General features: G+C 42.9%; 1 long non-coding RNA gene across 1 annotated transcript in view; it reads right to left on the reverse strand.

Moving 5' to 3' along the window:
- The window catches only part of LOC115081126, an 89,950-nt gene that overhangs the window by 61,152 nt on the left and 2,993 nt on the right, over positions 1 to 25,805 (reverse strand). The window contains exon 2 of the long non-coding RNA XR_003853736.1: positions 11,852 to 11,929. This is a non-coding gene — a long non-coding RNA (uncharacterized LOC115081126). The remainder of the gene's footprint in view (positions 1 to 11,851; positions 11,930 to 25,805) is intronic.

The raw sequence follows: 25,805 nt of genomic DNA on the forward strand, positions 1-25,805 counted from the left end.
TTTAACACACATTCGTCCTCCGGTATCCAAACCTCCAGTTCCATGGAACCTCAACATAGTTCTGGAACAGCTCATGCTTTACCCCTTTGAACCCATGAAATCGGCACACATTAAATACCTCACCTGGAAAATGGTATTCCTAGTTGCAGTAACATCAGCATGAAGAGTTAGTGAGTTACAAGCTTTGGTCCATTATCCTCTATACTTGCAATTTCATCAACAGAAGGTAGTTTTACGAACTCACCCATCCTTCCTACCGAAAGTAGTTACCCCATTCCATCTCAACCAGACAATGGAATTACCAATATTTTTCCCTAAACCTCATGCAAACGATAGGGAAAAACTACTGCACACACTGGATTGTAAAAGAGCTTTAACACACTACAAAGAAAGAACAAACTCGGACTCCCGTATTTCTCAACTCTTTGTCTCCTTCGACCCGAAGGCACCTGGATTACCAGTGGCTAAACGCACCATCTCCAGTTGGATAGTGCAGTGCATAAAATTCTGCTATGACAAACAAAATTTACATTTACGGTCTACTCCTAAAGCTCACCAAGTTAGAGCAGTAGCAACCTCCTTAGCACACTTGAACGATGTGCAACCCATAGACATTTGCAAGGCAGCTACATGGTCATCACTGCATACCTTCACATCTCATTACTGCCTTGACCAGCAAGCAGCCACTGATGCGAAGATAGGGCAAGCAATACTGCAATCTCTATCCTCCAACAAACGGTGACTGCCACACTGTCAAAGATCACATCCAAACACTTATATCACTACTGACGTGATCAAGAGCTTGGGACTCCCATAACAGCATGGCTAATTCAGCCCTGCTATCGACGGGAAAAAGCAAGTTTGCTTACCGTAAACGATGTTTCCGTAGATAGCAGGATGAATTAGCCATGCTGACCCACCCTCCTCCCTGGCAGTCACAAAGTCTTCGACTACAATACAACTTAATCACAGACTCGCGGAAAAAACAGACTGGGGAGATACCATTACTTTCCTGCGCGGGAACACACGCGCAGCCGCAGAGAGCAAAGCTCTGTTCTCTGCTTTGACAAGCTCCGCCTCCCGGGCCTGATTGACAGATCCCATAACAGCATTGTTAATTCATCCTGCTATCTACGGAAACATCGTTTACGGTAAGCAAACTTGCTTTTCTTTCTTACAGCGACAGGACTTCTGTAACTTCAAATATTCTTTGAAAACAAGCACTCTCTCATTACACAGTGTAAGTCCTGTCGCTGTAAAGCCCAATCACATGAAGCACAATACAATGCTCCTAATTGTGGACTTAAAGACCGTTTGATTTGGTTACAGAGTTCTTCTCACTGAAAGGTGCCATAGCAATGAGCATAATTCAACATCCTCACTCGTGAACTTCAAGACTGCTTGAGGACAACTGAACAAGATACGTTCTAAAAGTCTTTATGATATATCAAGCCAGTGGATACTTCCAGAGAATATATTACACTAGAGTATATACTCTAGATGTTACTTAATTTGAAGAGCCCCTGATGCAGCCATAAAGCGAAACTTTGGCCAAAGTTGGGCATGTTCCATACTATTTGAATAAATTCCTTTCCAAGGCATCGGTCTTGTTTTTGGTTTTTCACTTCCATGGCTTTCCTTATTGTCCCCTTTCCAGTTATTAGTTTAAATTTAATCATGTTATGATCCCTATTGCCAAGTGGCCCCACCACCATTACCTCTCTCACCAAATCCTGCGTTTCACTAAGAATTAAATCTAAAATAGCCTCTCTTGTTGGTTCCTGAACCAATTGCTCCATGAAGCAGTCATTTATTACATCCAGGAACTTTATGTCTCTAGCAAGCCCTGATGCTACATTTACCCAGTCAATATTGGGGTAATTGAAATCTCCCATTATTATTGCACTGCCAAATTGGTTAGCTTTCCTGATTTTTCTTAGCATTTCATCATCTGTCTGACCATTTTGAACAGGTGGACGGTAGTATACTCCTATCGCTATACTCTTACCCAACATACATGGGATTTCTATCCATATAGATTCTACTGAGCATTTAGTCTCTTGTATGATCTTTATCCTGTTGGACTCTATACCCTCCTGGACATAAAGTGCCACACCCCCACCAAGTTGATCCTCCCTATCATTGCGATATAATTTGTACCCTGATATAGCACTGTCCCATTGGTTATCCTCCTTCCACCAAGTCTCTGTGATGCCAATTATGTTAATATCATCATTTACTGCTATACACTCTAACTCTCCCATCTTACTTCTTAGACTTCTGGCATTGGCATACCGGCATGTCAAAGTATGTTTTTATTTTATTTATTTATTTAAAAGCTTTTATATACTGCGAATTGGGCAGTAACCTGACCATCTAGGCGGTTTACAATAAAACATTCATAGTTTGTATTAACAACCTGCTTTTCAGTTGTTAGGGATAATTTGGAAATAATTAGCTTTGGTGATTTTTTACATGTAGGCACATGGACTACGCTTGCTTTTATTGGAATCTCTCTATTGGGATGCCTTAACTCTCCTGTTTCATTAGTATCCTTCAAGGATACATTTCTCTGAACCATGCACTGCTGAGTGACTGTCGACTTTCCCCCTTGTTCTAGTTTAAAAGCTTCTCTCTTTTTTGAAAGTTAGTGCCAACAGCTTGGTTGCACTCTGGTTAAGGTGGAGCCCATCCTTTCGGAAGAGTCTCCCCCTTCCCCACACATTTCCCCAGTTCCTTACAAAACTGAATCCCTCTTCCCTGCACCATCATCTCATCCACGCATTGAAACTCTGGAGCTCTGCCTGCCTCTGGGGACCCCCAAGTGGAACAGGAAGCATTTCAGAGAATGCCACCCTGGATTTCAGCCTTCTACCTAAAATCCTAAAATTTGGCTTCCAGAATCTCTCTCCCACATTTACCTATGTTGTTAGTGCCCACATGTACCACGACAGCAGGCTCCTCCCCATAAGAACAAAAGAACATAAGAAATTGCCATGCTGGGTCAGACCAAGTGTCCAACAAGCCCAGCATCCTGTTTCCAACAGAGGCCGAAACCAGGCCACAAGAACCTGGCAATTACCCAAACACTAAGAAGATCCCATGCTACTGATGCAATTAATAGCAGTGGCTATTCCCTAAGTAAAATTGATTAATAGCCATTAATGGACTTCTCCTCCAAGAACTTATCCAAACCTTTTTTGAACCCAGCTACACTAACTACACTAACCACATCCTCTGGCAACAAATTCCAGAGCTTTATTGTGCGTTGAGTGAAAAAGAATTTTCTCCGATTAGTCTTAAATGTGCTACTTACTAACTTCATGGAATGCCCCCTAGTCCTTCTATTATTTGAAAGTGAAAAGAACCGAGTCACATCTACTCGTTCAAGACCTCTCATGATCTTAAAGACCTCTATCATATCCCCCCTCAGCTGTCTCTTCTCCAAGCTGAACAGCCCTAATCTCTTCAGCCTTTCCTCATAGGGAAGCTGTTCCATCCCCTTTATCATTTTGGTTGCCCTTCTCTGTACCTTCTCCATCGCAACTATATCTTTTTTGAGATGCGGCGACCAGAATTGTACACAGTATTCAAGGTGTGGTCTCACCATGGAGCGATATAGAGGCATTATGACATTTTCCGTTCTATTAACCATTCCCTTCCTAATAATTCCTAACATTCTATTTGCTTTTTTGACTACTGCAGCACACTGAGCTGACAATTTTAAAGTATTATCCACTATGATGCCTAGATCTTTTTCCTGGGTAGTAGCTCCTAATACGGAACCTAACATCGTATAATTACAGCAAGGGTTATTGTTCCCTATATGCAATACCTTGCACTTGTCCACATTAAATTTCATCTGCCATTTGGATGCCCAATCTTCAAGTCTTGCAAGGTCCTCCTGCAATGTATCACAGTTTGCTTGTGATTTAACTACTCTGAATAATTTTGTATCATCTGCAAATTTGATAACCTCACTCGTCGTATTCCTTTCCAGATCATTTATATATATATATTGAAAAACACCAGTCCAAGTACAAATCCCTGAGGCACTCCACTGTTTACCTTTTTCCACTGAGAAAATTGACCATTTAATCCTACTCTCTGTTTCCTGTCTTTTAACCAGCTTGTAATCCATGAAAGGACATCGCCCAGCACTGTCTATAATCCTATCTAGGTGATGCATGAGGTCTGCCACCTTCACACCAGGCAAGTTAACAGGCACTTCCACCAGCCACTCTGCTATCTAAATTTCTTATAATTGAATCACCAACTATGATGGCCAACCTAACCCTTCCCTCCTGGGCAGTAGCCCTGGGAGACTTGTCCTCAGTGCGAGAGGACAATACATCACCTGGAGAGCAGGTCCTTGCTACAGGATCGCTTCCTGCTACACCAGGGTGATGTTCTCCTACTGGGAGACCTTTCTGATCCAAGGCAGCACTGGGGCTACCATACTGGATTTGGGACTTGGCTACTATGTTCCTGAAGGTCTCATTAATGTATCTCTCTGTTTGCCTCAGCTCCTCCAAGTCTGCTACTCTAGCCTCCAGAGATCTGACTTTTTCCCTGAGAGCCAGGAGCTCTTTGCCTCAAGTGCACACATGCAATCTCTCATCGGTGGGTAAATAAATTATACATGTGACATGACACTCAATGCAAAAGACTGGAAAGCCCCCCTCTTGCTGCTAGTTTGCTGCCTTCATCTTAGTTTTATAGTCTAGGATACTAAGGGAGTTGGAATTAGAGTACTTCAAATTTACAGGTGAATTTACTAATTAATTAGCTAGTGTCCTATAAGGGGATGATTAAACTTTCAATAAGAGCTGGTACAATAGTATGATTTAGATAAGAACCTGGTTAATTTTTAATGAGAAAGTGTCTCTTGCCTAAAAATCAAGGGTTGAGGGTGGGAAAAACAGACACTAGAATTAACTATCTCTGGCTTGCTTGTTACCTCAGACACACACAAACTCTAAAGAATATATCCCTCTATTTCACCTTTCTCCAAACCTTTATAAGTCCAAAGACTTCCCAAAGCTATACTTACCAATCCTCTTTAACCACTATTAAATTGATCTTCACTCAGTTAATTGAAGGGTTTGAGATTTGCGTGCTGTTAGGCGCGCGCTTCCGGTCCTCTTCTACTGCAAACCGTGCGGGGCCTCTGGAAGCTGGGGCTGTGGAATTCAATCCCTGGATTGCTTGTGGTGACCTCTGGAATCCTCTCCCGGGTGATGCTGGGAGCAGTATGCAGATGACCCTTCCGGTCCTCTTCTACTGCAAAGGGATGCCTCAGAGTTACTTCCCCAGAGATCCTGTCTCTACACTTCCCCGCTCCTCGGGGTAGCCTCAGCGTCATTATACCAGAGACCTTGTCTCCTTGTTTTCCCGCTCCTCAGGGTAGCCTCAGCATTACTACTCCAGAGACCCTGTCTCCACACTCCCCTTTCCTTGGTGCCTGCCCTGCGCGCTTCTGCATTGGAGAGCCTTCCTCTGGTATATTCTCTCTCCAGACCTGCCCAGCACTGTGATATCATTGAACTGACTGTATCTGTCCCCGCTCCTCAGGGCCCCCCACAGTATCGCTACAGTGCAGGCGCCTGCGATCACGTGACTGTGACGCAGGCAGTCCTTCTTCAGCTCCTCTCTCCTGGGCCACAGCCGTGGTTCTGCTGCCTTTGTTTCCAATCAGCCTCGCCTCCCGACGGTGGGGACCTATGGGGCCCAACCCCTCAGGTAGCATCAACCCCCCACTTCGGGTCAAGGGTCCACGAAACCTACAGAAACCTAACAGCTAGATTGCAGATTCCGTTGTGGTATGTGAAAATTGCTGTTAACCATTTCCTTATGTTCTCCCCACTTCCTCTCCCTCCCCTCCCATCCTCACCAATCTGGTTCCAGATTATTAAGAAGCACACAATGATACTGCACCAGTGCTACATCAGGATATTCCTAATGAATATGCATAAAATATATTTACTGTACATATACTGCATCTCCAATGTATGCAGATTTCTATTGTGCATATACACTAATGATATCCTAAAAACCACACTGGCTAGGGTAGAACCGAAGGACCAATTTGAGCAGTACTGTAGTATGTTATCATGAATTGCTTGGTGCAAATGCACTCAATAAGTAAAAGTAAAATTAATATATACTCTTATAATCCCCCTCCCATGCCCTCACTAGGGGGGGGAGGGTCATTCCAGATATAAATTTAGGACATTGAAATATCTACAGTACCCAAATGTAATCTCCTTTGAAGTGTCTGAAAGGTGGAATAAAAATTTTAAAAATAAAGGAAAGAAAAAAAAAAAAAAGAGCCGCTGAGACCTGACACAAATCAATAAAGTGCCAATGTTTGTTCTAAACAAGACCCTTGAGGACAGGGCTCACAGTCACCCCATGACTCATTCATACAATAGCTGTTCTTTCAACAAAATTAAAGTTTACTGAATCCAACATCTTCAGTTTTGATAATATGACAGAAAATACATTTCTTAGGTGGTGAATCCATTAGAGCATTCACAAATACACTCTTCTAGAGTGAACCTGAGCTTCCCCTGATTTTAGGACATCCATTGGAAGAGGAATACAAGATTTTCCTTTATTTCCTGAGACATCTCCATTAATTAAAAAAAAATATTTATAACCCGCATGATCCAGCATAGTAAGCAAGGTGCAATCATAAATACATAATAAAAAAATGTATCCTAACAATACCATATACGGATGTGCAGCGATAAAAAATGTATTTCATTTTTCATTTCGTTTTCAGGAGCTGTTTTCCCCAGAAATTTCAATTTGTTTAATGTTTAATTAATTTCTTTAGTTTGAAAAAAACAAATCAAACATTAAAAAAAAGACCTCCCAAGGCCTCCCATCCACACCACCTATATCTGGTCTAGGCTAAGGCCCTACGCTGGGGCCCAGTCTGGAGATTGTGTCCAGACATCTGGGCCTTGGCCTTGGTCTAGGCCTAGACCTGATGCTGGGGCCCAGTCTAGAGGCCAGGACCAGACACCTGGGCCTCAGCCTACCCCACAGCCCAGGCCCAGGCCTGGGCCTTAGTCTAGGCCAGAGCCTGGCACTGGGGCCTGGTCTAGAGACCGGAACCCAACATATGGGTCTCAGCTTAGACCAGAGCACAGGCCTGGGCCCAATATCAAGACCCAGTCCCAAAACCTGGGCCTCAGCATAGGTCAGAGGTCAGAGGTACCAGGGCCTGGTCCGCAGGCTGGGTCCCAAGGTCTGGGTCTGGGCCTAAGGTTAGACCAAGGCCCAGAGTCCAGGCCTCAGACATCCTTTTCATAGGTCATTTGTCTTCTTTATTCTTGTTGGTATTGATGCTGTCCATGGGGGTAGAGCTGAAGTAAACTAACTCCAGAGCATCCTCTTCTGTGGAGGGCACTATTTTGCTGTAAGGCATTGCTGAACAGAATTGCCATACAGCAAAATAGCACCCTCCACTAGGGAGGATTTGCCGGAATTAATTCTGGCTTGACCCCAGTGGATGGCATCATTATCAACAAGAAGAAAGAAGCTAGAAAACCTAGAAAGATGTCCAAGGCCTGACCCTATGCTGAGGCCAAGGCTTTGGGACCCAGCCTCCAGGCAGGGCCTTGGTGTTGTGCCTGGGCATGGGTCCTGGCCTAGACCGAGGCCTCAGCATTGTGACCCAGTCTTCTAACCAGGCCGCAGTGTTAAGCCTGGGCCAAGGCCCAAGTTTGGGACCCAGCCTCAGGTCTGGGCCCTGGCATCCGGCCTGGGCCTCGGTATCTTGCCTGACCACAGTTTCGGATACCCAACAGATCAGGTAAGTATTTTTTTTTTTGGGGGGGGGGGGGGGGGCCTGGACCTTTCCTCAGGTCTCGGCCAAGGCCCCAGTGTTGGCCCTGGTCTTGGCTGAGACCCCGGAATTGTGCTCAGGCCTAGACTGTGGCTCCTGCTTTAGGCCTTGGCCTATGCCCTAGGTGAGGTCCCAGCTTCAAGCCAAGACATAGGCCCAACTGAAAGTTTTAACTGAATTAAACAAATTGGGCCCTTATTTTGGGACCCCCCCAAATGAAACAAATTGGCCCTTATTCATTGAATTTTGCAAATTCAGTTAAAACAAATGTACATTCCTAAAAGCCAATACTTTACAGTCATATGTAGAAAATACTAGTAACAACAACTAATAGTCATCTATCTCTTTTACCTTATTGGCTGTAGATGATATTATTCAAGTACAAATTCGTTTCACTTTATCCCATATGCTTGCTTAAAGTAGAAGCCCTTCACTTGCTTTCTGAAGATTAGGTGGCAATTAGCCTGATATTGTCAGGCAAGCTATTCCACAAAACTGGCCCTTTCTGGTTTCTGCCGAGTAAGCTTGCTGAACTGAGTATATGTCCAGCAGATTCCGCCCTACTGATTTCAGTGTTCTAAGGGGCTTATAAATCTTGAATAATGAACTGACACATATAGATGTTTCCTTACTTAGGGCACAATGGATCAAAGTTACTATTTTAAACTGGATTCTCCAAAATATGGGTAACCAATGTAACAATCGTAAATCTGGGATGATATGCTCATAATTTAGTCCCAGAAATCATTCTTGCTGCTGCATTCTGTACTGCCTGAAGGCATTTCAGACTGGCAGCAGGCATACCAACATAAAGAGAATTATAGTAATCCAATTTAGACAGTACCAGGACCTGAAGAACAGTACAGAAGTCATTAATAGATATGGCTTTAAACCTTTTAATATTTGTAACTTACAGAAGGCATTCACCGCTACTGTTGTTAGCTGTTGTCTCAATCACAAATCTGCTTCTAATTGAATCCCTAAATTCCTCAGTTGATAAGAGACAGGGATTAGCCAGTTTTCAAATGCAAATGATGTGGATAAGTTGCTCAGTGCCAATCTGCTCAATATCATTAGTTCCATTTTACCAATATTGAGTGCTAACCTATTGGACATCATCCATTTTCAGGTTGCATGTAAACCCTTGCCGACAGTTTGCAGTGAGTCCACTGATATAGTTGTAATAGGCACAAAAACTGAAGGTCATTAGCATATAGCCTGTAGCCTGCTCCCAAATTTGCAAGGGGGCTACAGACTGGACACACGGATACATTAAACAGAAGCACAGAAAACGCTGCACCCTACAGGACACCAGTTTCTATATGATGTCAAACTGATAGACATTATTCATGCTCACCTGCTGTGCACAGTTTGAAAAAATGAAACAAGCCATTCCATCACTGTTCCTAATATTCCTGTAGCTTTTAAATAATCTAACAGTATTTGATGGGCCATGATATCAAATGGAAGCAAAATGTTCAATAGAATTAATACTTAACTGGTAGACATTTTGAAACTATGTCTGAAAAAAATCCAGACTAGCAAGTAAGAAAAGATCTGTACTGTGTCCAGGATGAAATTCAAATTGGTATGGATCTAAAATCTCATTATCATCAAGGACCTCTTGAAATTGCTTTAAAAACAACCTTCGCAATCACCTTTGCTAAAAAGGGCAGGGATAAAATGGAACAATAATTAACTGAGTTGTCAGGATTGAGTTTAGGATTTTTCAGCATTGATCTTGCTGAAGCATATGTCAGTTGGTCAGGCAGACACCCTTCTGTCAAAGGTGAATTCATATTTAAAGAGACAGAAGTAGCAATTTCATTATGCAGTGCCTTTAATAGTTTGGTGTTGTGCAGATTTAATATGAATGAAGAGCTATTCAATGCTGTAATCACCTGGATAACCTCAGTCCTAGAAACAGGCTGGAAGCCCTCCCAATACTTTTCTTGGTGTTCAACAACCAGTAACTCAATCTCATTAGTAAAGTTAGAACATATTGTTCAAATTATTTGTTCAATTGCAGTCCAAAAAACATCACAATTGATGGTTGCTGCCACTTCAGCATTTTGAAGTGAGAATGTCTTTGCATTCATGAAACAATTCACTGGGTACATTATCAGCAGCTTGCATTTTCTTAGGAAATAAGTGTGTTTTGCTGCTTCAGTGCTTTCTCTATATCTTTTGAAATGGGACATATACAGATGTTTATATATTGCTGACTGGGTTTTACACTGTTGACGTTCTACCGGCTGCAATTCCCTTTTTTCTTTTCTGATATTTTCAGAAAACCATGGAGCAATGTGATCGTTGTGGCATCATTCATTTCACCGGAGCCAGTGTCTCAACTGCACCAGATAGTAAATCACGCTGTGGAGCGACTAACATTGTCACATAGCTCTGTGGAAAATTTTCAAGATCTGGCCAGACCAGTTCCTTCAGTTGATTGAAGTGAAAATGGCCTCACTTAAAGTAAGGACATCCAGTTACAGGATGATCAAACTTCCTTACCAGGAAATTCAATTTCATTTTAATTTAATGGTGACCTGTTTCCAGCACTTTTGAAATTGATAGCTGGGTGACTTCAGCTTTAATAAAGGATTCATTCATGAATATAAGGTCTAGAGTACGTCTGTCCTCATCTGTGGGTTAATGAATAATTAATTTGTACTAATCCTAATGCAGATATAGCCATCAAAACTTCATACCATGAGGTGGAGATAGTGTTCTCCCATCAAAATGTAGATTAAAATCTCCCAATATTAAAGTGTAATCCATATTTACCTTTGATGCAAAGAAAGATTCCAAAGAGGTGAAAAACTGGATGCAAGGAAACTGAGAGGATTGTAACACACACATGGTACTCCATAAGGACCCTGTTACTAACTTTTCATATGATTGCTTCATTTTCAGGTTAATCTGATTCAGCTGTAAAACTTTCTTGAAAGTAATCAGTAAGCCTCCACCTTTTTTAATTAGGGAAGTCTGTGATATTGCCTAAGGTCTGTTCTGGAGGAGTCTAGGTGCTCAACAAGACCCAGCTATTTATATCTCTGCTAATTCTATCAGGAGCCTGGTTACCACACTTAAAACTAATCACTTGCAACTCTTTTTGTCATTTTGTGCATTGAGAAAGTCCTGGCATACTTCAGAAACAGTATTCTTTGGTCTGAAGCGAGGAGGACAACCTAATTGAGCGATCTCCGGAGAAACAGAATGTATAAGCACAACGTCAGCCCAGTTCAGAAAAGGACCCTTTTCATTTTTGCCTTTTTATAATGCTTGCGCAACGAGGACAGAGTACCTCTTTCCTGCATACCCACATGTAGCCAAAGAAATTCAGCTGACAGACTTGGTTGCCGGTAATGAGGGAGCCATTGTTCTGGTGACAGGTGCACCCTCCACTGCAATAGCCTAGCCCAGGCCAAAACTCCCAAAGTCACAGTCTATTCCCCTGTGACAACTCTACTGGTTTCCCCTCCAGGGACACTTTTTGACCTTTAACCGCACCCGGCCTGTTAAATCTAAGGCCACCCCTAGTTAGTGTATTAAGCCTTTTTATTATTATTTTTGAGACACAGCTCATAGAACATAGGATTTCATAGATTTTTTTTTTTTTTACATTTGCTTTACTTGTTTTAAAATGACTTTCTTATGTATATTGAGCCTTTGTCCTGCTTCTCCAAGCATCACTAGCAGGTTCCAACGATGCATTTAGTTATAATGAACCCTCAGAGAGATCCTTCGAGTTATTTGGTTTTTTGATATTGCAATCATAGTTAACAGACAACCTTAATGCACGGCACCTTGCACGCTTTTAGAGTTCAGTGCACAGTGACGAATTTCAGCATGTATGTGATTCTTGTGTCAGCATGGGTTAAAGTGTAGGGGGCCGGGGTAATATGATTACAAAACAGTGATGATGTCTGAGGCTATTCTTTAAAATAGATAACAGAAGGGCGACATGAATGAATGCTGGCAGTTTCTTACCCAGGTGGTATGCAGCAAGGTTAAATGATTTGTATCTGGAGAAAGACTGGCAATGAATGGAGCGAGACCAACTGCAGCCTGTGTTGAAAAGAGAGGACACAAGAAGAGTTATTAATAGCTTCCAGTGCTTTGTTCACTGGAGCAAGCAGTCACAATCGCCTTGCAGGGATCCCATGCCACAGTTATGACCAGGCCTTTTCACGTTTAAAAATGACGGTGCAAGCCCCCAAAATTGGAGATGGGTCTGGATCTCGGTTATTTCTTCCCCTGATCTTGGGGTTTTCTCAGATCATAATGGAGGATCACAATTATTTCAGTCCAACCTCCCCAAAAGAAAAAAAAATTCTATCTGCTCAATGTACAGTATGTGCTATAGAACTCTGTCTTTTGGATCATGATTACTGAGATCAAAACCAGCCCATCTGTAGTAGAAAAGAAAATTATAAAATACTCCAATATAGGTTATGAGCTTTTGGATAGGAGCTCCCATGCTCAAAATTAAAATCATCTCATTTCCCAGAAAGCTTCAAGGACCTCCTAGCTGAGCCATGATTTTTGGACCTGAGTGGATCATGTGCCAGCTTATATGGAAGAGGACTCCTTACTGCTGGGTGTATTCCTTTTTGTGCAAGCAGCAAAGGAGCAATCATATACGTCAGCATAGCATATACACTATTGTTTCTGCCCTGAGAAGGACGTGCTCCCACCCCTGTTTGGCTGTGCTAGTATGAAAGAGATGTTCTTAGTTGCAGCAACACTGGGAAGTTTCATCAAGGATTAAGCTACAGTCCACTTGGCCAGATATACTGAAGGTTTATTTTCCTATTATATGTCTATGAGAAAAAAATAGATTTTTACATTTGGCCAGAAGCTCACAATCCATTTGAGTTAAAAACGTATTTTACCTACCTGAATAGTAATCCACCTTGAACTGTAACCATGAGCATTACCTTTAACATATTACACTGACATCCAATTTTGTAAAGTGTTATTGCTTTGCAAATAAAGCCAAATATACCCTTGAAACCCCATTTTCTGGTACCTAAAATTCATCAGAAGAGCTATTATATCTCTCTTGTATAATTTGTGGATTACCAGTGACAACTGAACAATTCTATTCTTCTATTTTTATACAAACTTTTCCTCCCAAAGGAAGCTCATCATTCATTAAAAGAAAACAGTACAATACATCATATATAAAATAACATTCAATAAATATTTCTCCCTGATGCTGAGGTAGCCCATCCCCTACTCTCACAAAGAAAGTAATTTAAAAATGAGTGTGCATACACCCATTAGGGGTGTACATTCATTTTCAACGTATTGGCAATCCGCAACGTATAGGGCCATATTTGTTGTATTCGTTGCGTCACGAAACGTATCGCGATTTCCCACGAATACAACAAATCTTCACCGAATTATTCGGCCATCTAAAGAAACAAATTTAAACAAAATCCCCACCCTCCTGACCCCCCCCCCCCCCCCCCCAAGACTTGCCAAAACTCCCTAGTGGTCCAGCAGGGGTCCGGGAGCCATCTACTGTACTCACGCCGTCGGCTGCCAGTATTCAAAATGGCGCTGATAGCCTTTGCCCTTACTATCTCACAGGAGCTACCGGTGCCATTGGTCGGCCCCTGACACATGGTAGGAGCAATGGACGGCCGGTGCCATCTTGTGCTCCTACCATGTGACAGGGGCCAACCAATGGCACCGGTAGCCCCTGTGACATAGTAAGGGCAAAGGCTATTGGCACCATTTTGATTACTGGCAACCAACAGCCCGAGTGCAGGAGATCGCTCCCGGACCCCCGCTGGACCACCAGGGAGTTTTGGCAAGTCTTTGGGGGGGGTCAGGAGGGTGTGGGGTTGTAGTTAATTAAATTTTAGCCAGGAAACAAATAAGAATGGAACACATGAATGGATTGGGGGCCCCCCTTGCCGAATGCAACGTATCTGCCCCCTGACGAATACGAATACCGAATGTAATGTATGCGGTCCCTCTGCACTTCCCAAGCACCCATACACACACGTTTCAGAGCGTGAGCAGAGATAACACTGGAATTTTAAATCATGCATGCATTTGCACATGTATGTTTTGTTTTAAAATATTCCAACCAAGCGTAAGTATGCTCATAATTTTAAGAGGTTACTCTAGCAAAGTTAGCACGCCTGTCTTCCACAGGACTTGATTGGCTTTTACACACGTATGTCAGCAAATTTTAAAAATGCTCGCACGAGGTACATTCCCAGTTTTCCAATTAGTTCACCAGTTTGTCCAGTTAATAGCAAGGTCTTTCAGACCCCTTTGGTTCTTCATCCTGCATGCTGCCCAGTTGACCCAGACTCCTCACTTATCCTATGAACCCTAAAATTTGTGATCTACAGACTTGCTGCTCATCAGGAGCAGCAGTAAAGTTAAGCATATATTTAGTGTATGCATGCTGCAATTTTTTGGTTTTAAAATACGGAGTTACACACATAAGTGTTGACCCTGCCCCGGAACACCCATGCGCTGCCTTCCAATTCATGTGTGCATGGGTACATATGCGTGTAATTTGTGGCTTTTTTAAATCTGTGTTGCTTGCACATGGCCCACATGTGTGTATGTAGGCATTTTTGAGTGAGCGACACTTTAAAAAATCAACCTCTAAGAGAACAGTAGACCATACCACATAACTAAAAATATCACTCCCCTCCCCCCCCAACCCTGGAATACAATAAAGCTAGGCTTGCTTGCTCGCTCTCTCTCTCTCTCTCTCTCTCTCTCTCTCTCTCTCAGCTGGTACTCAGGGAGCTTCAAATCTACTAAAACAGGCCTTTCAGGAGACATCATAAAATGCACTAAAACCTTACCACCCTATCACACAGCTTAACACTACTGAAAAAGGTGTAGTTAGAATCAGCATTAAGTCTGTACAATAGCACTTCACAGACTGGCAAACCCAGCCCACCCCTAACTCCTCCTCTTTTTCAAATCTGCATCGCACCATACGATTTGGTGCTATTGCATGTGTTAAAGACATTTTTGCATGCGGTAAGAGCCTATTGCATGCGTCAACGGGGCTTTTCACATGCAATAAGCCCTTAACGCATGCGAAAATGCCTTAGCGCATTTTGATAAATGACCCCCTTCTGTCAGCTAATCCCAGTCAGTAAGAGACAGATGGAGGCCATGGCTGGATTCCTGCTGTTCTAGCACTGCCCACCCTCAGAAGTTGCCAGGGAGAGTGACGGGAACGGCTGGGACTGGCAGAGGAAGAGAGACCTGAGCTCGTGGATGGTCGGGAGAGGTGAACAGGCCCGGCCACAGAGTGTACGCAGCCAGGAAGCGCAACACAATGCAGTACTAGTTATACTAATGCATCAGGAATTTGAAAAAGTGAGCACAAACCCGAGTCAACGTTTATGCACATTTTAAACTTGGGGGAGCAAGGGAATCTCTCAGATGTGATTTATGTGCACAAAACCCATATTTGGTGAACATAAAAAAAAACCTTTTGTGTGCATAAAATATTATATATGCACACAAAAATACTTTCAGTGCAGAAAACATTTTTTGTACACATAAATCATGCTTTGTGTGCACAGAGGATATATTCTGGGCATGAATTCCGATGACAGGTTCTGGCACCAGAACTCCTGCTTCTGCCAATAGACTTAGCACTAGTGATGGGAATTATATGCCATCTCTGGCCTGTAGTAAACCTTACAGTGCTAAGAAAACCCACATTAAGCCAGCGTATCTCTCTGCATTGGGGAGTAAAAATGCCTTCATTTGATTGGGATTTCTATGCAAGGGTGCTGAACAGGATGCACAGTTCTACACGCACATTTTTTTATGTGCAAAACTCCTCACTGCATCTGAAGGAACATTTGCACACAAAAAAATATGCTCACAATCGCAAGTAAAACTGTGCACTCTGCCGCGTGCACTTTATTGCATCAACCTCAATAAATGCAAACCCCAAAATCCACTCCACCAACCCCACAGTGGCAAGAAAACTCACATGTCTCAACTAAATTCCCTCCCAGCTCTACCAGTCACTCCCCAAGAAGCTCCCAAAGGGGTGACCCTGTTTAGGTTCGTTCTTTCAGGACTGATCTGCCTCCTCTGGCAGTCCTCTTCTTGGAGACGGATGCCAATGATATCCCTGGAGGGCCTCAGCCACACCTTGTCTGGATTAAGAACAGATCATGGCAGAAACCAGCAGCCATCTGGGAATGCCAACTGAAGGGGGGAGGGACGCGGTTAAAGATGCTCTCCCTTCTCGCAGCCTCTGTTGCTCTCTGGTTGTGAAACTCCCTCCTGGGATGGCCCTCTTTTTGAAGGCGGCCATCAGTGACACCAGGGAAGGGCAGCACTAGGACGAAATCATCAACAGCCCATGCTAGGAACCAGCAGCTTCCTGGGAACCCCCAGCTGACAGATGAGGGGAAATCCTGCCCTCCTCCTCTTCAAATGCCCCCCCCCCACAACCACTTCCCTGTAGCTCTTCCTGAAATGTTGTGTAGAATATGTGCTGCAATCGTGTTCTTGCTACCCAAGATCTGCCCTGTGTCAGTCTCACCTCACTTCACTTCCTTGCTTGATCTCAGCTATAAACATTTGGGGCGGGGATTGGAGAATATACACTGCAGCAAAAAAATGTCTTGCACTGTGGCTGACTGGATGGAACTAACTCAAGAGGTCCCACCTTCTAAAGTCACCATCACACAACCAGAAATGGAATCAAGACTCCAGAGATGCACGAGGATGGCAAATCCTCTCTCACAGATCAGCACTATGCTACTCCCATGCAATCATTTTGCTTTATGTTCTCTGAGATGCACAATTGGATGTGAGAGGACAAAACAGATAACTCCAAGTTAGCTTTATTCAATACAGCTCCATTTTTACTAACAAAAGGTAGTTTAGAAGACAAGATTGCACCTTAAGTTAAATCTGCGTCAATGTGAGAATGTAATTACACAGCCAGGTTTCCCCACAATATAAATGCGCAAGATTAATTAGACAAGAGGAGGATGTCATGATGAAGCCAATTTCAAATAGAATGCTTCCCTAATAAGTATTGCATTGGTTTGTTGAATGCTGGGAAGAATAAAATCTTCTGCCACTGTTCCATTACCTACACCCACACGAAGCCTAAAAGGGAGCTGACTCACTTAACCTTTACAAAATTTATTTTAACGGTGACAGCATAGACAAGCTAAATCTTACACCTTGGTTTGACTTTCCCACTCTGCTTCCTGCAAGGCTATTCATAGGAGCAAAAAAAAAAAAAATGCATTCAGCAATGAGTCATAATTCCAGTGATGAATTTCAAAAAGCATCCCAAAAACTTAGCAGCCACCTGGAATGAATAGGAAAGGAATGCACAGTGCAGATGATGAAATCAATCAGCGTTCATGCATGATTTTGACACTGCTAATTTACCAGATGATAACATACTGCACTGTATTGTAATAACAAACAATACTGTATTTTAATATTAAAAAAGCACTGCATCTCATACTGCAGTGGCAGTGTAAACAAGTGAAGTTTAAAGAAATAATATATAAATAATATACAAAACACGAACTAAGGCACTGATTTATTAACCATAGCCGAACTATCTCAGGTCATACTGGAGCCACTATATATCTTTTCTGTATAATAAGAGTTATGAGGCCAATATTAGTTGGCATGTATTGTATTTTATATTATGTGTGTTGAATATGTAATCTGCACTGGATATAATTCTTTATAGAAGTATGCTGAATATAAGAGTATAACAAATAAATAAATAAAATATTCTAAGGCATTTCGTAGAATACCTCACCATTTATTTGGATAAGTGCTAACTTTTTAATATCGGGGCACTTATCTGGCTAGATTTTAGCCAGATAAAAAAAAAAAAAGAGGCCTTCCAGGGTGAGCTCAAGTTATCTGGCTAATTTAGCTGCTTTCCAGTTGTATCTGGCTAAGTTAGCCAGATAACTTTAGACCTTGTGTGGCCGGATAACTTTCCACTTAATTGGATGTCTTCAAAGATATGAAATTAAGGAAAAAAGGTGTCTTGTGAGCCTTTGGCCCATACCCATCCCTCCCCCAAGGAGACCAGGGTTCAAGTCCCACTGTCTCTCCTTGTGACCTTGGGTAAGTCACCTTAAATTAGGGGTGTGCATTCGTTTGCAATATATTGGGAATCCGCAACGTATAGGGCCATAGTCTTATTCGTGGGGAAGCGAAATGCATCGCGATTTCCCACAAATACAACAAATCTTCACCGAATTATTTGGCCATCTAAAGGAGCAAATTTAAACAAACCCCCCACCCTCCTGACCCCCCCCCCACCAAGACTTACCAAAACTCCCTGGAGGTCCAGTGGGGGGGGGAGGGGGGGTCCTGGAGCCATCTACTGCACTCACGCTGTCGTTGCCAGTATTCAAAATGGCGCAGATAGCCTTTGCCCTTACTATGTCACAGGGGCTACTGGTGCCATTGGTCGGCCCCTGTGACATAGTGAGGGAAAAGGCTATCAGCGCCATTTTGAATACCAGCAACCAATGGTGTGAGTGCAGGAGATGGCTCCCGGACCCCCTGCTGGACCACCAGGGAGTTTTGGTAAGTCTTGGGGGGGTCAGGAGGGTGGGGGGTTGTAGTTAATTAAATTTTAGCTGGGAAATGAATAAGAATGAACGCATGAATGTATCGGGGGCCCCCCTTGCCGAATGCAACGTATCTGCCCCCCAACGAATACGAATACCGAATGCAACGTATGCAGTCCCTCTGCACATCCCTACCTTACATTCCATTGTTTCAGGTACAAACTTAGGCTGGATTTATCAAATTGCACTAAATATCGCATGTGATAGGAAAAGGGGCGTGTTTTTCAGGTAATAGGCTTTGGAGATCCAGCCTAGCTGGAGGGGGGGGGGGGGGGTTGAGAGAGGGAGAGAGAGAGAGAGAGAGCCTATCTATCTCTGGACTCTCTACCTGGGTAACATCAAGCTAGGTTGAGAGAACATTGCACAAATCTCATCTTTTTGTGAGTTTCCTCACTCTGAAGGTCATCAAATCTTCACAAGAGAGCACTGTTCTGTTTGAACATCTCACTTTGAATGTCAAAGTAGCCCTTAACCCCTACACCAATACCTAAACCTCACCTCAAGTTACTAGGTGGGCCTCCCATAAAGGTATAAATACCTACCTAGTATGAGGGCATTATGGCTAGGCACTCTCTCTCTCTCTCCCTCTCCCCCAGTAGTTGTAGAAGGGCCCTTTGCACCCCTCCCAAAACTGTGTTGGAACTGACAGTCAGCTCTGGCAGGGCTGTCTTTTCTGCCAAAATTCTGCCTTCCATAGAAGGTTGTAAGTCTTTGCATACCAAAGCAATCCAGTCTGCCCAATCAAAAGTATTCTGGCTCACTGCACCAAGGGAACCGATTGCGTCTTTTAACAACATTTCTGCACTGATGAAACAGATGACGCCCTGGTTGGCTTTGGCTTCAAAGGATGACAGCACATATGCCAAAGTGGTTATTCTTCTGTCTCAGAGTCAAGGATGGGTCCAATCCAACAGAGCTCCGCCAGCGCTGCTAACTTCTTCTTCAGCACCAAGGTGAGATGACCCAGAAGGGATCCCTCAAGTCACTCAGGTGCTCTTCTTGGAGCCTCATCTGGCATCTCAGTCTTCCATGCCTTATCTGTGGAGGATCTGGAAACTGACACCAATGGGGGGGGGGCGGCCAGGGAAACTTTCCCTGACTTGCTGAAAAGAGGGACAAAGAATTCTCAACTTCTTGCATCCTCAGGGACATTCAGCCACAATGGTAACAGTTGGAGGCATAACAATCTGGGCCCAGGCAGCAATAGCAGACAGACTGTATAATCTATCATGAACCTCCGGTACGCACAAACAATAGTCTTAAAACTGCCTACTGCAGTCTTCTTTCTCTTGAATTGGGCCATTTTTATTGGGGGGGGGGGGTCGTTTGTTTTGTTTTATTTTAGCACTATTGAGGAGTTGCTAAGGCTCTGGCAAAAGAAAAAGATGCAATGAGACAAAAGAACTAGGTGAACTAACAAGGCCAAAAAAAGTTGGGAAAATAGACTGGGAACACAGCTGTGAGGTAGTTCGGACAAAGAAAGACCAAGCAACTCATGAGGCAGTAGGGATGTGCAGAGCAAAAGTTTATGTCCATATGTCCAAAGGGGGTCCCATTTGCGGTCAATATGGACATAAACAGAATTCAATGAGTTGAGTATATGTCCATATGTGCAAATAAAAATTTAAACCCCTCACCCTCCTTAATCCCCCCCCCCCCCCCAAGTCTTACCACAACTCCCTGGTGGTCCAGCGGGGTCAGGACGCCATTTCTGACCAACTTTGCAAGGAGCACGTGACGTCGGCGTCACGTCGGAGTGACGCGGCGTCACGTGATTCCCCGTGGGGTCGCTTCCGGGATCCTCATTCGGCCCAAAAGGAACTTTTGGCCAGCTTGGGGGGGTCAGGAGGCCCCCCCAAGCTGGCCAAAAGGAACTTTTGGGCCGAACGAGCGTTCCGGCGCGACCCCGGGGGGAATCACGTGACGCCGCGTCACTCGACGTGGCGCCGACGTCACGTGATTCCCCGCGGGGTCGCGCCGGAACGCTCGTTCGGCCCAAAAGGAACTTTTGGCCAGCTTGGGGGGGTCAGGAGGCCCCAACATATCCAACATAGCTATGTTGGATATGTGGGAAATCCGATCGTTTATGTCTCATCACTTTTTTAAGTAAAAAAAAAAATATGCGTAGCGTTTTACATATGCGGTCAATACGAATGCACACCCCTATGAGGCAGCGTGCATGGGAACCCTTATGCATGCTCAGTAAAACTATAACAGCAGTATTGGGTGCAGAAGCGACTGCAGAAGCAATAGCATTAGCAGGAGAAAAGTCCCTAAATAGAGCACTGCCCAAAGCAGTAGGGTGCAGAAACCCAGGGCAATAGGAAGGAGGAGGAAACAGTGTCAGAAGAAATATCAACAGGAAGGAGCAGGGGTAAGGGACAGTGTGGAGAAGACACAATCCTAGAGCAGCAACATGTGGCAAGGACATGGAAGAGACAATAGCAAAACCCTTTCCTGCACTCAGACTCCACTGCTGCTAGCTCCGAGAGCCCATGGCTGCCTACATGGGGGGGGGGGGGGGGGGGAGGGTCACCTGCTAGTCGCCTGAAGAACAGAGATCCAGCAGGACTGTTTGGTGAACCCCAACCCACTGGCAACCCAAAGAAGAAGAGGCCCAGCAAACTGAAGAAGAAAAAAGGGCCATTGGCAGACCACATCCCACCAGCAGCATGAAGAACAAATAAGGAGAGAACCAGCCTGAGTGAGGGTGGGAGTGGGTGTGGGTGTGTAAGAGAGTATGACAGTGAACATGTCTGTGAGAGAGAGTGTGAGAGATTGAACATGTGTGAGAGAGAGAGAGAGAGAGAGAGAGTGTGTATGTGTATATGAGAGACAGAGGACAAAGTTTGTGCCTTGTCTCCTCCACTCCCCTCCACCCATTAATCTACAACAATCTCAGAGTGACTAGAATTTAAAAATTCCACTGTATGGAAAATAGGAAATGTGTTTATTCTTCTTTGTTGTAATTGTTGGGTTTTATTTGATGTGTCTGCTGTTTTGAAGCATTTTATCGGTGTCTTGAAAATTTTTTAAATTTTATTTATTTATTTAGCACTTTTATATACCGACTTTCCAATAACAGAATTACTGATCAATTCGGTTTACATTCTAAACAATAACAATGACAGTTGATGTCTTACAATAAACAGGTAGATAAAACTTGGAAACAGATATATGGGGTTAATAACAAAACGTAAAAGTTACGGAGCCTAATGTAGGCTGGAGACACGTGTTAGGCAAAAGGCTAGGTTTTTGATGTTCGACTGCATAAGGATACGTATATGTTATGAGTTTTTGAATTTTTTGTTATGTAAATTTGTATTATGTAAATTTGTTATGAGTTTTTAATTATTAGATTGTATTCTGCTTATCACCTGTTTTGAAATATTTATTCTTTTTATTAGTATGGTTTTACTGTGATAGATGTTTTATACTTCTTGATATTGTTTGATGTTTTTGAGGTATGGTGATATTTGTTTTTCCATTGTTATAATTCAATTAACATGGCTTTTTGCGGACCAAGCTTAATTACTTCGGGGCAAGGTTTGGGTGGTGGGGTAGGTTTTGGGGCACAGTTTAACATACACAGTCAGAGGCACGAACAGCAAAGGTGCCATCAGTGAAGATTTTCTGTCATTTGGAGTGATGAAAGGTAAAAGAGAAATGGATTTGTACAATGTACTCTCTTCATAGCCTGATTGCAGCTAGTGCATCTGACTGTGCATGTAAAACTGCCCCCCAAAACCTACCCCACTGCCCAAACCTCTCCCCGAGGAAATGGTGCCCCCTCTTACAGTGGGATAAATAGTAGAGTGACATATTGGTCCCTATAGAGGCTCTCTCTCTCTTTGAGTTGATCAGACTTAGCTGGCTAACTCCAAATAGGATTTAGGGGAAGGGTCAGGTGTGGGAGTGGGCCTTTGCTCTGAATATCAGAGATAGCCAGTTACCTTGGCCGGCTAACTCAACTCCTCCCAGTTACACCCCTGGACCACCTCTAACTTATCCAGCTAAATATTAGCATCCTAACATATGGGCCGATATAGTAAAAATTGCCGGAGAGCGGGCGAGTGCCCGCTCTCCTGTGTGCACAATACAGTAAATTAATTTATTTAAATTAGGGTCCAGCGGCGGCTGTCAGCGGGTTTGACAGCAGATGCTCAATTTTGCCGGCGTCGGTTCTCGAGCCCACTGACAGCCACGGGTTCGGAAACCGGACGCCGGCAAAATTCAGTGTCCAGTTTTCAACCCGCGAGCCCATTTTTTTTAAAATTTTTTAATTTTTTATTTTTAACTTTTGGGGCCTCCGACTTAATATCGCCATGATATTAAGTCGGAGGGTGCACAGAAAAGCAGTTTTTACTGCTTTTCTGTGCACTTCCCCGGAGCCGGCAGAAATTAACGCCTACCTTTGGGTAGGTGCTAATTTCTTAAAGTAAAATGTGCGGCTTGGCTGCACATTTTACTTACTGTATCGCGTGGGAATACCTAATAGGGCCAGCAACATGCATTTGCATGTTGGGGGTGCTATTACTGAATAAGGGGTAAAGCTAGCGTGTCGAAAACATGCATTGAAATACCAGTTAACAGTGCGCTCTGTCGGAGCGCACTGTACTGTATCGGCCTGATATTAGCTAGCTAGAATTTAGCTGGATAAAGGCTGAATATAGCTGGGTAAGTCATTTAGACAGATAACTATTAGGTTACTTGTCTAAATGGCTTATGAATTTGGACCTCACAATATACATGTTTTTGTAAGTGACAATTTTACCTCAGAAAGCTATACTTTTATGTGCAGAGGTAATGATTTGTGCACAAATCAAGTTTTCAATGTAGAAAACATGGTTTATGCACATAATTCATGTTTAATTTATGATATTTTTTTCTGCTTTTTTTAAACTCTAAATGCATTAACATCCCATTGGCTTACTGCATCGGGAGTTAACATTGCTTAGCGTGTAAGTAAAGAAAATGTGTTCTGAGGCTCAGTGTACATTTTTTACCCACATCTTATAACACCTTTGATGCATTACAAGTTCCTGTCTAGTCATCACCAACACCAGGGAAATTGACAACATTTTTATTTTATTTATGTATTTAATCGATTTAAATTCCACCTTTCAGCCACTTCAATGTGGATTACAGTCAGGTACTATAGGTATTTTCCTGTCCCCAGAGGGCTTACAAACTAAGGCCTAGATTTGTTAAACCGTGATAAGGTATATTGCAAGTTAAACAGCATGTAATATGCATTAAATGCAGTTTATTGCGCAATATCATGTGATAGACCAGAAGATTTCCTCCCCTATAGAAATAAGCTGCTTTGCATGCATTTGCATTAATACAATTGCCTAATGCAGGCAAAGCAGCTTATGCTTAGGCAGTCCTATGGTAATTAAATAATGTGGCTGACTTAGAAAAAAATGTCAGCCCCGTTATTTTAGCGCATTTGAGGGAGGTGTAGTTATTTTCCCAAGAGAGCATTAGAAAGCCAGTCCCTGATGATCCTACTGGAAAACTAAAGGGCCAAGGTGCCCGCAACACTCCTTCCCCAAATCTGCCAAAAATCTGCCCTGGGCTCTATGGAGACCCCAGCCCACCCCTTCCACCTTCTGAGGTGACTGGCCACCAAAAGAAAAAAAATAAATAAGGCAAATCGTGCAGCAAACGCCCACTCCCATACCCAACCCCTCCCCTAAATCCACAAAAATGTGCCCAACTCTCATTCTTTCAGTCACTGGTCAACAAATACGACAGAAACAAAGCACTATTGAATAAAACATTGAGTCTAAGATTGGTGTTCAACTGAAATTTACTTTAACTTAAAAAGGATGATCCAGGATAAAATCGCAAAAATAATAAATAAAAATCATAACAACAAAAGCTGTGGTTTCCTTATCCATGGTGCCTCCTCTATTCACGATCCTCTCTGGAGACCCCACCTTCATAAGGATGTAAACTGGGTGGAGTCAGCCCAGACAACAGCTACTAAAATGGCCAGCAGTCTTCATTGGAAAGCATTTGGGGACAGGCTTAAAGATCTAAATATGTATACAAAAGAGGGAAGATGGAATAAGTGAGATATGATAGAGACATTTAAATAATGTGCACAGGAGGTGTGCCTCTTTCAACAGAAAGGAGGCTCTGATCATGGAATGAGGGTTGTAGACTCAAGACTAATCTAAGAAAATATTTCTTTAGAGAGGTAGCAAATGCATGGAAAGTCTCCTTATGGAGGTGGTTGAGACAAGGATAGTATCTGAATTTAAGAAAGTATGGGTTAAGCACAGAGGATCTCCGAGAGACTGGTAAGGATTACACTGGTCTACATCAATTTTGCAGACTACAAGATAACATGTGTGCTGAATCCAAAAATTGCATCCGTTTCCTCCAGTCACGTCCAATTTTTCCGCAAAACGCTGTCTACTCATAAACTCTTATAGCAATAACGTAACATTATTATTTAGATATGCTGAATACGCAAAAAGATAATTAATGTGCAGAAAGACATGCTGAATATGCAATCGGTATAACCAATAGGAAGACTGCTTATTAAACAGTTTAAAACTGCTGACATCGACATTTTATGGCTATATAAGCAGCGTGAAAACCGACGGCAGCATTCAGTCATTCAAGAGGCTTAGAAGTCGCATCAAATTTAACTCTGTTAAATCTATTTTTGTTGAATACGTCATCCAACACTCAAATAGTTCGTGGATGGTGCCAGAATGATCCTGATATATTCTGTTACATTTGCAGTTGTTTTACAACACCCAAACAAAGGACAAATATATCTGACTTTGTACGAAAAACTTATCATGCATATTTCAGGGTTAAACTCGGTGACCAGGACAAACCTTGGGCACCACATTAAGTGTGCAGGACATGTGTTGAAAATATGAGACAGTGGACTAAAGTTCAGAGAAAAAGACTCAGCTTCAGAGTTCCAATGGTGTGGCGAGAGCCCCAAAACCATTAGAGAGAAAATTTCTCCCTAACAATTAAAATTTACACAACTATTGCTCTCTTGGTTAGACGATAGACTTGTTCTTTGCATGAAACACATATATTACGGGCTATCGCTTCTTCAGAGCTTCTTATTACCCTTGATATTTGACTTTATAATCTTTAATCAAACATTTCTCATTTGTGAAAAAATATGACGTATTGCATATTTTTTGACTTCATATTTGGAATCAGCACCTTTCTTTTGGGTAAAATCAGCAAAAATAATTAGGTCAGCAGAAAACATTTTTTTCAAATGTAGACCAGTATTATAGAGCTGAATGGTTGGTGTGGATGGA

Source organism: Rhinatrema bivittatum, chromosome 1, assembly GCF_901001135.1.
Source record: "Rhinatrema bivittatum chromosome 1, aRhiBiv1.1, whole genome shotgun sequence".
NCBI lineage: Eukaryota > Metazoa > Chordata > Amphibia > Gymnophiona > Rhinatrematidae > Rhinatrema > Rhinatrema bivittatum.